Source organism: Furipterus horrens, unplaced genomic scaffold (genome assembly GCF_987537825.1).
Source record: "Furipterus horrens unplaced genomic scaffold, mFurHor1.1.pri manual_scaffold_13, whole genome shotgun sequence".
In the NCBI taxonomy this organism is placed as follows: Eukaryota; Metazoa; Chordata; class Mammalia; order Chiroptera; family Furipteridae; genus Furipterus; species Furipterus horrens.
In genome coordinates this window covers 3,483,467-3,498,005 of record NW_028327183.1, presented here as the reverse complement: position 1 = coordinate 3,498,005, position 14,539 = coordinate 3,483,467, and the positions used below count along the sequence as shown (strand labels likewise).

Genomic DNA, 14,539 nt, shown 5'->3' with positions numbered 1-14,539 from the left:
TAGCTAACGCTTCAGGCCTTGAACCTCGTTTGACCACGGAGTTTTACGTCTCAAAAGCATGACGTGGGATTTGGCTTCCAAGGAACCCACTTTGAGAAACGCTCCTCTTTGCGGGGAGTGATGAGTTTCGGGGGGAATTACGTTTTTATGCCTCCTGATGCCCATAATTTCACTGTGGCAGCGCTTTCCCAACCACGGATGAAAAATGATTTTTAAAAAAGCCCAAACTCATTGGCTGTCACCAACTTCCCTTTTCAAAAAAAGAAAACAAAAAAGCGAAAAGGGAAAGAAAAAGCATCCTCCTTGAAAAGTCAGGGGGACAACAATCCTGCACCTTAGATGCTGAAAAAGAAAACCAGTGCTCACCTTGATGAACACACGAATTAAATTAGAAATTTAAAAATGCTTTGTATAATCAATCTCACCCACAGAACACCGCTGGGGACAACTCTCCTGCTTTGTTTTGTTTTCAAGACAAACAGCTAAACATGTTATGGGCCAGGGGTGGTCTTCTCTGCTCTCTTTCTTCCTTCAAGTCGCTCTGGGGCATCGCATACTCTTTCTTAAAGGTGGGTCACAGGTGGGCATTCCGACTCCTGGTGCCCCAGTGACTTCAATACCAGGCTACTCGGTCCCTGAGTCAGGGCGGCCTCTCTCCTCTCCTCTGCCCATTATTATCATCACCGAACATTTCCCGGACTCGTCGGCTGGTTGTGTGTGGCAACAGAGCTGCAGTTGACAAGACAGGAAAGGGACGCAGTCAGGTGGCATCATTAGGTGGCGGGGATGCCCCAGGAGCCATTGAAAGCCGATCATTCAGGGCAGAGGGAGACGGAGGCCACCTCCGCCAAAAGGCTGGCAGGCGGTACTTTCTCCCAGGAGCAGGTGGCGTCTTCAAGGGGACCGCAGGCCACTACGTGCTGAGGTCTTCTGGAGAGTGGGCGGGGCTCGTGCAGACCTTGGCCGCCACGCCGACCGCTCCCTGCAAGGCTGGCGGGGCCTCCGAGACACCGGCCTTGGAGCCTGCGTGTCTTTCCACCCGCGGACAACGCAGCCGTCTGGGACCCCACCGGGATGCCTCGCAGGGCAACTCACGCACCGCCAGGTGTCCCTCCGATGGCGGCTTCCATGCTGCCTGAGAAGCACTGCCCCCATCACCCTTCGAAGGCTCCTCAGCCCGCGGTCTCCGAACACGGCAGATACACCAGGACAGCAGACGTTTGTTTCACCCACAAGCTGGCGGCCCAGGGCCCGTGCTGTGCGGGGTCTGTGGTCCTCAAGCTTTGCCTCGCGAGGCCAGAGGCGACGTGGATCTTGAGCCAGACCCAGGCTCACGTCCTGCCTGCGTCGCCTCCCTCGCCCGGACTGGGGCCGACCGCTGCCTTCTCGGAGCCTCAGTCTGCTTATCTACCAAACGGGCACGGTGACAAACCACCACAATAGCAGCACAACAGCTGGTACTCCCTGTGTGTTTCTTAGGTGCCAGGCACCCTGTCAGGCACCTTACACATATCAAATCCTTTCATTGTCCCAGCGGCCCTGCTCTCTCCATCTCTCAAGGAATAACTGCTCATAAAAGTGATTTACAAATTGTAAAGGGACGTGTATACTTATCATTAGGTTTGTTCCCACAAAATCAGTGCCCCCAATGCTCAAGGGCCATGGGAGACAGGAAAATAAAGCTCAGGACAGTCACTCACATGGCTCCCCACACGCTCAGGGACCCCTCACCAGAGCCCCCAGCGGAAGCGCTTCTCTCCAGCCCTGTGTGTGTGCGGGGGGTGCTCCAGGAGGCCGGGTGGCCGGCTCTGGCTCCCCCGCCCATGAGGGGCACAGCCCCGAGCCGCGCCGGCTCCTTCAGTGCCCCGCCTGGGCTCGTACGGTGAAACCAGGGACTCTGTGGGCGTGGGGGCACAGGTGGCCGAGGGCCCTGGCACTGGCCAGGGACAAAGGATCACACCTTAAAAAGTGCAAGAAAACCAGCTGGGCCGGCAGCTCTTCTGGGTCAGTGGCCAAGTTGTCGTGTCTGTCCAGAGGGTCTCCGAGGGTCCCCACAGCCCTTCCCCACTAGGTGTGGGACGTGGCAGAGCCCTGGGCGGGGGCCCTGCAGGCAAGGTCCCGGGTCAGATCCCCAGGACTGGCCTGCAGCACGGAGCCCCACAGGGGGACCCCGCGCAGGGGCTGCAGAGGGGGCGGGGCACGGAACTGGAGTTGCTGAGACCACAGTTCTAATCCCAGCTCTGCCTGCACAAACTGGGTTATCCGGGCGAAGGAACTGACCTCCAGCGTGCGCCCAGGACGGGCAGCCCTGAGAATGTCTCAGGTGCCCGCGAGGACTCAGTGAGCCCCTGAACGTCCAGTGCTGAGCACTGGGCCCAAGAGATCGGTGGTTATTGCTGATTACGTCTACTCTCTGTTCTCCCCCCCTTTTAAATTTTATTTATTTATTTTTAGAGAGAGGAGAAGGGAGGGAGGCAGAGAGGGGGAGAAACATCGATGTGAGAGAGCTACACTGCTCAGCTGCCTCTTGAACGCCCCCAGCTGGGGACCTGGCCCACAGCCCAGGCCTGTGCCCTGACTGGGAATCAAACCAGCGACCTTTCAGTTCTCAGGCAGCACTCAGCCCACTGAGCCACACCAGCCAGGGCTGACTACTTCACTCTTTTTGTCAGACGGCCACCAGAGCATTGCTGGGAGACACTGAAAGGCGCAGCAGGCCCAAGGCATCCCACAGACACCCGGAAACATGCTCCCAGGCTGGCACGCAATTTTTAGTGCTTTGCGTTTAGTCTTCATGAGAACCCTGTGAGGCAGTACCATTACTATCCCCACTTTACAGATGAGGAAACTAAGGCACCGAGGTGAATGACTTGCCCAAGGTCACGCGGCTAGTGTCAGAGCCGGAGCTAAAGGCAGGCCGCCTGGCCCAGAGCGCACACCCTTCACCATTGCCCTGTAAGACGCCATCACTGGGCGCATCTGCGCTCCCCCCAGGTCCCAGGTCCCCTATCCTCTGGTGTCCAGGACAGTGGGCCTCGGCCTCTGCTCCAAGTTCTCATCCAAGGCCTCCTGGATCCCCAGATGGCTTGCCTCACCCAGCCTGAGGCCAGGCTGTGCCCTGCCTGGGTTGGGCTTGGTGGCCTCCTTCCTGAATCCCCGCACTGCCCTCCTCCGCCCAACACGGGGCCCCAGGCAGAGGCCGGCTCCTCTGGGCGCCGAGTGTGCAGCCAGCGCAGCCCCGAGCCCAGAATCGCAGGCACCGAGCCTTATAAGGTCTCGGGGACGGGAAACCACATCAAAGCAGGGCCTTGGGGAGCGGGCTGGAGTTCAGTTGGGGTTTTTCCTCTTTGTCTTTGCGACTTCATACTCCTGAGCTTCACATCTTCCCCGCCGCCGGCCCCAGCAGCTCTTTGTCAGTCTTTCTGGGCTCCAAGAGCTAACAGATGGTGGTGCCACGATTTCAAAGGCAACTCCTGGTACGCACAGAACACGTACAGCTCAGAGGTCCCAGGAGTGCGCGGGGCTGGGACCGGCCAGGCGGGGACACGAAGGCCGGGAGGCAGGACCCGGCCACCCTGGAGCCCTTCCATCCGAGCAGGCTGCCCTGGAGCTGCACCAGAACGTCCTGGAGAGCTCTCTCTTCCCAGCACACTGCGCACGTCAGCCCGGCCCACGTCCTGGGGAAGCCTGCGCCCCGGTGGGCACGCCCAACTGGGAGCAACTCTCTGCTGCGGGGGGCAGGGACCCACCATTCCCAGAACCCACTGGACCCAAGGGACAGTGGCTGCCTCATGGAACCCCACTGGCCCCCATTTTCTTCTTCTGTAAAAGGGGGATTTAGTGTCAAAGAGACAAAATACCAAGGGGGGTGTCAGATGCAAAGGTGGGGACACCAAGCATGACCTTCTGTCCTCCCCCTGCAGGGCCTTACTCCGCCCCGTGCTGGGAATATTCCTGCATTTTATCCCTGCAGACGCCCAGCGGTGCAAGGCCTCAGTGTCCACCCGGGGCCCACACTCACACGTGAGCACCAGGGAGGCGCGTTCAAGGTCAGAGGTATCGAGGGCTACGCTGTCCCTACAAACCGGGAGTCAGAAACAGGCCGGACGCTCGTCAGAGGAAACTGCCCTGTCCACACGGCGGGACACCACGCAGTGGTTCAGAAGAGCCAGGCAGCTCTGTAAACACCGGCCCGCAGAGCGCACGCCACGTGGGAGGCGGGGCCTGACGCTGCGTGCACACGTGCGGGAATGTCACACGCCCACGAACCGTGAGAGCACTCACAGGCACACACTAGCCGGGGTCACCCCCAGGGAGCGGTGGAGGAGACAGATGGACGGGAATGGGGGTCAGGAACTTCGGCTTTATCAGAACTGTTCTAACTTTTTAATCCTCACCTGAGGACGTTTACTGATTTTAGAGCAAGAGGAAAGGGGGGCTGGGGGTGGGGGTGGGGGTGGGGAGACATCGAGGTGCGAGAGAAACATCAACCAGGTGCCTCCTGCACACACCCTGGCCAAGGATCAAACCTGCAGCCTTTTGGTGAACGGGATGACACCCCAACCCACCGAGCCACCCAGCCAGGCACAAACGTTGTAATTTTTAAGATGAGCATATTCATATGACTCTTGGGTTATTCAAACCTAACTTACAAAGCCCCACACAATAACTCACTTTACAAAAGGGGGACCCAAGGCTCAGCCAGGGGATTACGTGACTGGTCCAAGGTCACTTAAGGAGAGGAAGCAGCACCACTGGGTGAGTGCCCCTCCACCCTGGGTTCCTCACCTCTAGAACGGGGCAGGGGCACAGCAACGCCCACGGTCCCCTCCAGTGCAGACCTCCTGAGGCTCCAGGCACCCGCCCGGCCCTGCTCTAGGGCTGCACCCAGGAGTCACGAGAGTGGTCCTCAGTGTCCCCGTCCCCAGCCTCTAGCCTGTGCACCTCTGTCACGTGTGCCCCCCCCCCCCGGGCTCTCTCCGGCTGCTAGAACCCACTCTACCCACCAGCACGGCAGCCAGAGTGCAGGAGTTCCACAGCTGACCCCGACCCGTGCCACGTGCAAGCCCGTGTTGCGCAGGCAGTCACCGAGGACGGGCAGGGGAGGCTGGCGGGGCACTGGGGAGGACGCGTGGGCCCTGGCTCCAGGGACAGGCCAGGAGCGGCTCCCCTCCTCCCCGGGGAGGGCAGGGAAACAGACCCACTCCTCCCAAATGCCAGCCGAGGCCTCGAGGGGCTGCTTCCTGAAAGAATAGTCACCTCTTCTCAAGTGAGCGAGCTGGGGCAGAGCCCTCGGCCAGCTCCTGGGGACACTGCAACCTCCCTGGGCGCACATCGCGCGGGGGCTGTGCGCAGGCTGGGCGGCCCCGGGGCTCTGCCATCTCCTGCGGGCGTCACTGATTTCCCTGCTCATGTTCAAAGGCATGTCTGCAGGGAACCCGGGGTCCGACGGGCATGGCTGAGGTCACAAATGTAAAGGACCCAGTGGCAGTAGTAACCAGCGCTGCGTGAGTGAGCGCCTGGCCTGCGCCAAGTGCTCCACTCAGCTCTCCGACAGCCCTACGAGCTGGTGCTTTCCCATAAGGAAACTGAGGCAGGTGACTCTCTGGAGGGTCTGACGCCAAGTCCTCCGCTTTCTACCGTGTGACCTCACACGAACGACTCCACCTGTTTAGGCTCCGTCTCCTCACCGGACACGGGAACAGCACCGGGGGGTGGGGGTGGGGGGGCCTGTGTGCAGGGAAGGAGCTGAGATGAGGCGGCCTGCACCCCGCGTGGCGGCCAGCATGTCACCAATGGAGCTGCTATTTCCCCTCCCTGGACCCCCCCCCCCGCCCTATTATCCCACTGCGTGCAGGGATGCCATACCCCTAGTCACAGGCGGGCCCGGCAATGCCTCAACCTCCCCGGGAGGCCTCCAGGGCACCTGCAGCATGGCGTGACCTCAGCCGCCCTCCTGCCTGGCCACTGGCCCGGTGGGCCACTGCCTGCCACGGCCTGTCCCCACCAGCCCCTGACCCTGCACGCCGTGGACCCACAGCGCCGCTCAGTGAGCGCTGATAACAGGAGCGGCCACGGGGGGCTGTCACGTGCCTCTGATCATGCAGCGGCCGGGCCAGCCTCTGCCGGCAGCTCCTGGTCCAGCGCGTGTGCCCTGCTGAGCAGGGTGGCTATGAGCCAGGCTGCTTATGACAGACAGCGCTGTCATCTGTCAACCAGAGAACAGGGTCCCCACGCAGAGCACGGGCCACCTCACTGTGGGGAAAGGGTGTGCACCCCTGCCCGGGGCACAGGCCAGCCCCACTGGGGCTCCGTGCGGCTGACACCCTGGGAAGCGTGACATTTTCTCAGGCTCCAGAATGAGGGCTTGGCTTCCTGCTTCTCCTACCTAATGAGCTGGAATGAGATGCTCTCGTCCCCACACCCCAGCAGGCGCCACTTTCAGAGAGGACACGCACACGGAGGTTGGCGGGGGGTTGGCTGGAAGGGTCTCAGGGGTAAGGTTTGCAGCTTTCCAGGGAAGTGGGCGATTTTCTGATTCCAGCTGGGAAGGAGGGTGAAAGCAATGGCTTCTCCGCCCCCCAGGCCCCACCGCTCGCCCCACAGCCACGCGTGCACACAGGCCACGAGGAGACCACGGCCAGAACTGCCAGCCTCGCTCCGCTCTTGGCTGTGCACACGTGGGAAGCCGGGGGCTGGCAGGACCCTGTGTTGTGGTCATGTAATGCAGACAAGGCTTTGATCCCAGGAATGGCAGGAGGCCAGCTGGGCATTCGAACAGGCTGTCACTGGGGCAGGGTGGACGGCAGCGCTCTGCCCCCACCCCCATGCCGCGCACCGAATTCAGCTGTTGCCATGGGGTCTGGTAGTCGTCACGTGGCCGCGGTTTGAGGAGGCTCCTGGGCCCGGTGGCAAGCAGGCATCACGGCAGGACTCCGTCCGTCCCATCTGCGTCCTGTCCTGACCTCCCGGGTCCTCTGACTCACCCAACAGCCCAGAAAGGTGAACAAGGGAGCAAGCCCCACCTTGCACCGATGAGGAGACTGAGTCTCCAGAATGCGGTGCAGCTGGGGGGAACCCAGGCCTCCCGGGAGCAAGGCCAGGGCTCTTGGGATGTGACACCCGGTGTGTACCAGGGCATCGGGGCCAGACCAGAGCCCTCGCTCAGAGGTTTGGACCTGCGGGAGGTCCAAACCCCTCTGAGGATCCCCTCCCAGAAAAAAAAAGTCATGCCAATAAAACTGCACATTGATGCTTTGTGTGAACTCTGGGTTAAGGACCTCTTGGAGTACAGGCGAGGAAACCAAGACCTCACAAAGGGACAGGACGTGGCCAGGGTCCCAGAGCCCAAGAGTGGCAGGGCCACATTCAGAATCAGAACATCCGAACCAGGCTGCAAAAGATCAGTCCCCACGGGGGCCAGAAACAGGCATGGGGGCTGCTCAACCCCACGGGAGCCAGGGAGCGCCCGTGGGAGCGCACCAGCCCAGGCCCTCGGCAGCGGCCCCCCAGCAGCGCTCTGTGGTCCGCGCTCTCTGGGGAAGGCTCTGGGTTCTTCTCAAAGGGGCTGCTCTGGATTGTAAAGATGATTTGCTTTGGAAACCCACCCCACCATCCCCAGGTGGCCCTGAGGGACTCCAGTGACCACCCGGAGCAGGACAATGAAAGCCCTTGGGTGGGGGGGGTGGGGGGCAGGACCCACTCTGAGGCACAAATCCTACCCCAGACCCCCTGCACGGTCAGGCTGAAGGAAGACTGCCTGGAGCTACAATCCCTTGCCCTGCCTGGCAGGCCAGCGGAGCTGGGCATTTTCTCCCACTCACCACTCACCCCACCCCCATCTCAGGGACGCCCCTCCCTGTCTCTGGGGCCTAAGTCAAGTACAGGAAGCCCTTTCTAAGCACCTCACCCCCACCCAGGGACGCTCTCACGAATACCCATAGTCCTAAGGCTGATTTCACAGGCTGTAACTTCAGGAGGACTTGGGCTAAAGAGAAGCTCCTGGTCCCTCTTGTGACCTCTGCAGTGCGCACCTGTGATTTGGACAAACACACACCCCCGCCCCCGTCCCCAGCTCCCATCCCTCCTGCTCCTGGAAACACTTTGACCGACCTTGGCAGGCACCTCTCCATAAGCTCACCAATAAACACACAGGATGCTCAGTCCCATTTGAATTTCAGATTCCATCCTTACTTAATATAAATATGTCCCATGCAGTATTTGGGACATATTTCTATAAAAATTTGATATTTACCAGAAATTCAGACTTAATTGGTGTGCTGTAGTTCACCTGGAAGCGCTGCCCCTCCACGAGGTGTGGCCAGGGCTGACGTCTCCCTTAGACTGCAAGGGTGGATGCACATCCCAGGCCTGACCCATGAGAACTCTGCACATCCCTGGCCACACGTCAGCGCACAGGACCCACGCCAGGCCACAGAGAGGCAGCTCTGGATGTCTGTTCTCGTATTCTGACATTAACGAGATGGGAAGGTGGGAATCTGACACCAAGGAGAACATTTTATCTCTTTACAGGGAGATTCTGTCTAAGAAAGAAGCCAAGACAGAGGAAAACAGATCCAGGAGGGGAAGCGACAGAAAACACGCCCTGACAACATTGCCGAAGCGCCTGGATCAAACTGCACCTGAAGCTCTCGGGCTTTTCAATTAAATGAACCACTGAATTGCCCCCTTTGTTTAACCAGTCTGAGCCTGTTTTCTGTTATGAACCACAGCATGAGTCCTGCTCAATCCAGCCTCCCCTCGCCCTACCCACCCCTGGCATGACGCTGGGCACCAAGTCTGTGCTCAGAGAACATGTAGGTGGCATCTGCCTCTACCTTCAAACTTTACTGTGGAATGGAGCATGGGGCACGGGAAAGTCCACGCTTTCAGGTCAGACAGGCTCCGTTCCCACCCCAGCTCTGCCCCATCCTCATTCCAGGGTCTTACACAGCTCTGGGAGCCTCACATCCTTGGGCATAAAACAAAGATGCTCGCACCCGTGTCTGGGGTGCCCAAACTGGGACACTTCTGAGAGTAAAAGGGGACATATTAACCGCCAGGCAGGGCCACAGGAGTGGCTGGAACTGTCATGGGTAAATGGACTAGCAGGACCCCTCCCCACAACCCAGGCAACTCCACCTGCCGCCACAAACAACACCTTCCATCCTGCTTCCCTGCCCTCCCGCCAACCCTGCCCCTGCCCAGGATGCTCCCTGACGTCCTAATTCCTACTTGGGGCCTCAGCCGGAGAAGCCATCAGGGGCCCCAGGCTCAGTGTGGTTTGCTGGCCGCCTGCAATGCCCACTGTGGGCCTCCGCGCTCTGTATTATGGTTACTACAGAGCCCCAGTCTTCCCGTCGTGGCTGGAAAAAATAAGAGGACAGGGACCGTACACTTCTTCCTCATCCCTGAAGGCCCGACAGCACTGGCCCAGGGTCTGGAACCCAGGCAGTGGCCAGAAAAGTAAGCATGTGTCCCTCCTTTCCCTCCTCTCGGCAGGTCCTGCAATTTCGCTGTGTCGATAAAAACATCCCGGGTGAGCTGTGGAGCAGGGCGCATGGACCATGGAGTAGGGGGCCTGGGCAGAGGTAACACCGCCCCTGGCAGGCCAGGATATGCTAAGAATGTTCTTAGAGCTGGTAGTGACTCTGGGGACAGCAGCCCCAGGAGGCCTCGCCCAGCTCAGCAGCTCCCAGGCGGTGGCCTGGTAATGGCTTTCACTGATCTGGGGCCAACGTGGACTGGACCTGGGCCGGTTGTCTATTCCAGAATCCAGCCCTGGCTCCCGCCCAAAACCCAGGCCAGCATCTCCGACAGCCTCGGCCAGCTCTGTCCTCAGTGTCAGCCGAGCCGCTGCCCAGAATGCAAATCGGACAGGTGCGCGGGGTCTCTCCAACCTGAGCCCGGGCAGCGACGTCCCACACACAGCCCAGGGTGTCCACGTGTGAGCAGAGGGGGCAGCCTCTCCCCGCCTGGTTTCTTGGTGCGGTCTGGCTCCCCACCTGAGGTTGGCTACCTGAAGGACACTTTGCCACACCAGCCCCGCAGCTCACGCCCCAAACAAGGTGGCAGCACAACTTCCTGAGTTTCACAAGGCCCCCTCCCTGCTCCGCAGCCCTCTGGGGCTCCCTACTGCCGACCAACTCAAACCCCTCTGGCATCTTGCCCGACCTTCCCAGCCCTGCTCAGGGGACTCATGGGGTTATGGGGAGCCTCACATTGGGCCTCAGTTTCCCTACTTGGAAAAGGGGGGGGAGGCAGGGCAAGAAGGTGTCTCCAAAGGCTTTCCTGCTACAACAGCCCCATGGGCTCATGATGGGGCCAGTTCAGTCAGGCCCCGACCTCCGTCCCACTTCTGTCTCAGGCCACCCCGGAGGGCCACTGCCCACTCAGAGCCACGGGCCAGTCCCTCAGGACTGCCTGCCTCAGGAGCTCTAGTGCTGGGGGGAGCAACAAGGTGACTTGTGGATCTGAATGTCTCCCCGTTCCGCACCCTGGTTCAGCCCAGCACTTTGGTCTCTGGCCCCAATGTCCTGACGTGGGCGGCGCAGGGACCACAGAGAGACGGGCAGCTCAGACTCAGAAACAGCAAACCTGCCCCTGCGTGGAACAATGGACAAGCACATCCCTACGTGACACGCCCACCAAGGACCTCGCAATGCGCGCCTCAAAAAATAATAACTATCCGGTTAATTTTGCAGCGGGTGGAGTGCTAACAGCCTGGAGCTCACAGTGGGGCCACAAGGAGCCGGCACATGCCCCAGGTTCTTCCCCAGGCTGCCTGGGCTTTGCGTCTCGGCTGTCACCTGCCAGCTGTGACACTGGGCAAGGTGTTAGACTTCCCTCTACCTCCGGGAGCAGCAGTGACAATTAAACTAGGTGATATTTGCAAAGCACTTAGAACGGCGCCGGGCCTGTCAGAAGCTCCATAGAAATGTGTGTGCAATAAATAAAAATAAAGGTCAGTATAAAGATGTGCTTGGAACCGAAAAGAAGGATGGCCCGCCCCTCCTCCCCCGCAAAGGGATGACCATTTGTGAATGTCCTTAGCATTTCTTGGTTGCCAGGCAGAAGGGGTGGATGCACGTGGGTGTTTCTGCTTCTGCCATGGGGCACATGCCAGGCCTGCATGAGGCCGGAGACGTTGCGGCGCCTGACCGCAGGAGCAGAAATCGCAGCCCCGCATGTGAACGGCCCACCCCCGGGTGCTTGTCTGGAGCGTGAAGCTACTCACAGCCCCCCAGAGCCTGGCACCTAGTGGGCACCATGTCTGATAGACACACACACAGTGGACAAAAGCATCCTCGAGACACCAAGGGAGGCTGAGTGCCTGGGCATGCTCACGGAACAGCCGAAGATGCCAGGAAACGCTGGGCTCCATGGGCCTGGCACGTCTGTGCCACATGGGGGCGTCTTGATAGACGGTAGCTGTTGCCACGGTCGCTCTGGCCACTATTTTTACTGCTAGTACAGATTCTAATTGGACAGAAGAGGAAGAAGTTAGGCAGGCGCACTGTGCGGCCCCGGGGGTGCTGGGGCCCAGAGAGGGGGGCGGGAGGCGGGGGCAGCGCGGGAGGAGGGAGGCCCTTCGGGGCAGAAGCCTGGCGGCGGGAGGCGGGAGGCAGCGCGGCCCACTGAGAGCCAGCTCCCCAGGCCTCAGAAGTCAGGCCAGCTCACAGTTCCCGGCATTCCGGCCCCATGGCCCCGGCCGGGCCTGCTGCCCAGGGCGCTCACATCCTTCCAGGGCCCGGGATGCGCGGCCAAAGCAGCTTCATCTCCCCCGACTCGGGCCCAGAATTCCTTGGCCGGCAGGGACCACATCTCCCCAAGGCTGACAGAGCCCAGCTGCTGGGGCGCCCACTCCAGTGCTCCCCCCAAGGCCCTGCCAGCGCCTGAGCAGGGGCCCCTGAGAATGCCTATGTCCTAGCCCCAGTCTCAGCCACATATTTGGTACAAATGCCAGCGAGGGGCTATGGCCACCTCTGTCGGCCCCTCAGTGCCTGAATGGTGGCAGGCACCACATGGTCCAAATCTGATTCTAATGACAGGTTTCCCCAGCCTGGAACAATATCCCTTGAAAGGCCAAGCTTGGAGGGAAAAGGAACAAAAACGAACCCTCTCTGTTCTCCAAAGCAGCACCTCCCGTGTGCAGCGGCCTGCGTGACCCAGCAGGGGAGCGGGGCAAATGCCACCGCAGCGCCCCACGGCCGGCCCCCTTCTCCAGGCGGCTCTGTGCAGCCAGCCTGTGGACACCAAGCCGCCGTCTGGGACCCTCAGTCTGGGACCCTCGGTCTGGGTGTCTGGTCTTATTCCCACCTACAGACGACAGCCCAGAGCCCTCGGGGACGGTGGGGCTGCAGGATGGGGCTGGGGTCCCAGGAGGCCCTGCTGCCCTGAGTCCGGGAGAGACCATCTCATGGGGCCTCTGCAGATGGAACAGACCCCTTGCTTATCCATGGAGGCCAAAGAAGAGCGGTCCACCGCCCCAGTAGCCACCAATGACCACGTGCCTGTGACTTCAGGTCACTGGTAAGCAGGCTGATCACGATCATTGCTCACACTGGCCAAGGGCTGTCACTGTGCCAGGCACTGGCCCAGCCGCTTTGCACGTGTCTTCTTTTCAGTCCCTGGCAACATGCCTTCTAGTAGTGTGCCCATTTTATAGATGAGAAAACAGGCAGGCTGAATAAGGACGCATGTCCCACCTTCGGGAAGTGGCAAGTCCAGGGCCTGTGGGCAAGTGGAAAGACCCCTCGGTACACGGTGGCAGGCCGGTGGCATTAAGGGCCCCGATCTGTCCCCACCCCGAGGGGGTGCCCTCCCACACTGACACTGGGCTCAGCCATGTGACGTGCCCCAGCCAATGGGACCAGAACAAAACATGATACAAGCGGGGACTTGACAAGCCACTTGGGTGCCCCCCTTCCTCTCTGTCGCTGATGGGAAATGCCTAGGTTGGCCTGCTGGAGGGAGGTGACATGCTCATGAAGGACTCAACGTGTCCCAGCCAATTCTTTTCTAGACCAGGCAGCAGCCAGTTAACCCGCTGACTGTCCACAGAAGCGGGAGCAAACCTAACCCAGGTCGGCCCAGATCAATAAAAATCCTCAACCTGCCTGCAGACATGTGACAAATAACTCACGACGGGCTGTCTGAAGCCACCAAGCCTTGGAGTGGCTTGTTCCACAGCAACACGTAACCAGATACACATACCTATATAAAAATATAGTTGTATACAAGTAAATATGCATATACGCGCACATATACCCTCCCTCACTGCCTTCTCTTCTGACACAGGAAAAGCCTCCCGAGAGGAACAGGTGCACGGTGATACTACCTGGAATGGGAAGCTCATTTAAATCAACGGTTTGCTTTCCATGAAGAGGCTGTCAATCAACTTGTGCATTTAGATTGGGCTCTGAACCCTAGACCTCTGATGACCCTGTGAAGAAGGGATCGGGCACATCTAGGGTCATGACGCCAGCCTCTGTCACACCTGTGTACTGTCCCTTAAACAAAACCACTCCTCGCTCTGCCCTGCTCTCTCCTCCACGCATGGGGTGATGCTGACATAGCCTGCAGGCCGACGTTAACCTACACCTCCGTTCGGTGCTCTCTTTTTGTGTAACCAGCAGCCCCCAAACTCAGCGGCTTTATTACCGCCCTGTGCCCTACCCTTCATCCCCTCTCAGGATGCTGTGGGTGGACGAGCTTAGCCGGTCACCTCTGCTGGGGGAACCTGCGTCTCTGTGTGGCGGCCGGCAGAGGGAGGCTGGGCTGGAGCCCCCGAAACGGCTCACTCTGTGTCTGGGCGCTTGGCAGGCATAGCTGGAAGGCCGGGCTCGGCTGAGACCCTGGGCTAACTGGGCCTTCCTCCCGCTCCGTTCTTGGAGCCTCAGTCGGTCCCTGTGACCTCTCCTCGTGGTTCCTCCCGCCAGGTCACTGCACTGCTCACATGACCACTCGGGGCTCTCAAAAGCCCGGAAGCAGAAGCTGCCAGGCCTTCTCAGGGCTTCCTTCCAGAGCCTTCTACTGGGTAAAGTAGCTCCTGGACCTGCCCAGACTTCAGGTAGGGGGATAAACCGCACCTCTCAGTGGGAGGTGACAAAGAACATGCAGATTCGCCACAACCTCTCACCTCCTACATGCAGCCCACCCAGCCCAGCACCCACATGGCCGCACACAGCCGGAGGGGCAGCAGAAGTGCACCTTCTGCCTCCACGCGCTGCAGGCCTGCGAAGGGCCCATGGCAGGCACATTGGCTACACAAATGTGCATTCCCACCAGATCCAGACAGTTCTGGGGTGAACACCAAGGCAAAGGCAGCAGGGCGGGACCCCAGAATCCCTGCTGAGGCCCCATCCAGGTGGAACGTGTGAGCTGCCCAGGGGATGGCACTGACCCCCGGGATGCACACACACACAGGACGTCTGGAAGGCGTGAGGCTACCGTGTGCTCTGCAGAGACCTCAGCCTGGCAATGGCCGCCTGGAAGATCGAGCCTCCCGCAGGGCTCTGGGAGGGAGCAGGTCTCTCCC

The 14,539-nt window shown here is 60.1% G+C and overlaps 1 protein-coding gene across 1 annotated transcript in view; it reads right to left on the bottom strand.

Moving 5' to 3' along the window:
* Positions 1–14,539, bottom strand: part of NKD1 (NKD inhibitor of Wnt signaling pathway 1) — a 60,849-nt gene that overhangs the window by 20,645 nt on the left and 25,665 nt on the right. The window lies entirely within an intron of this gene.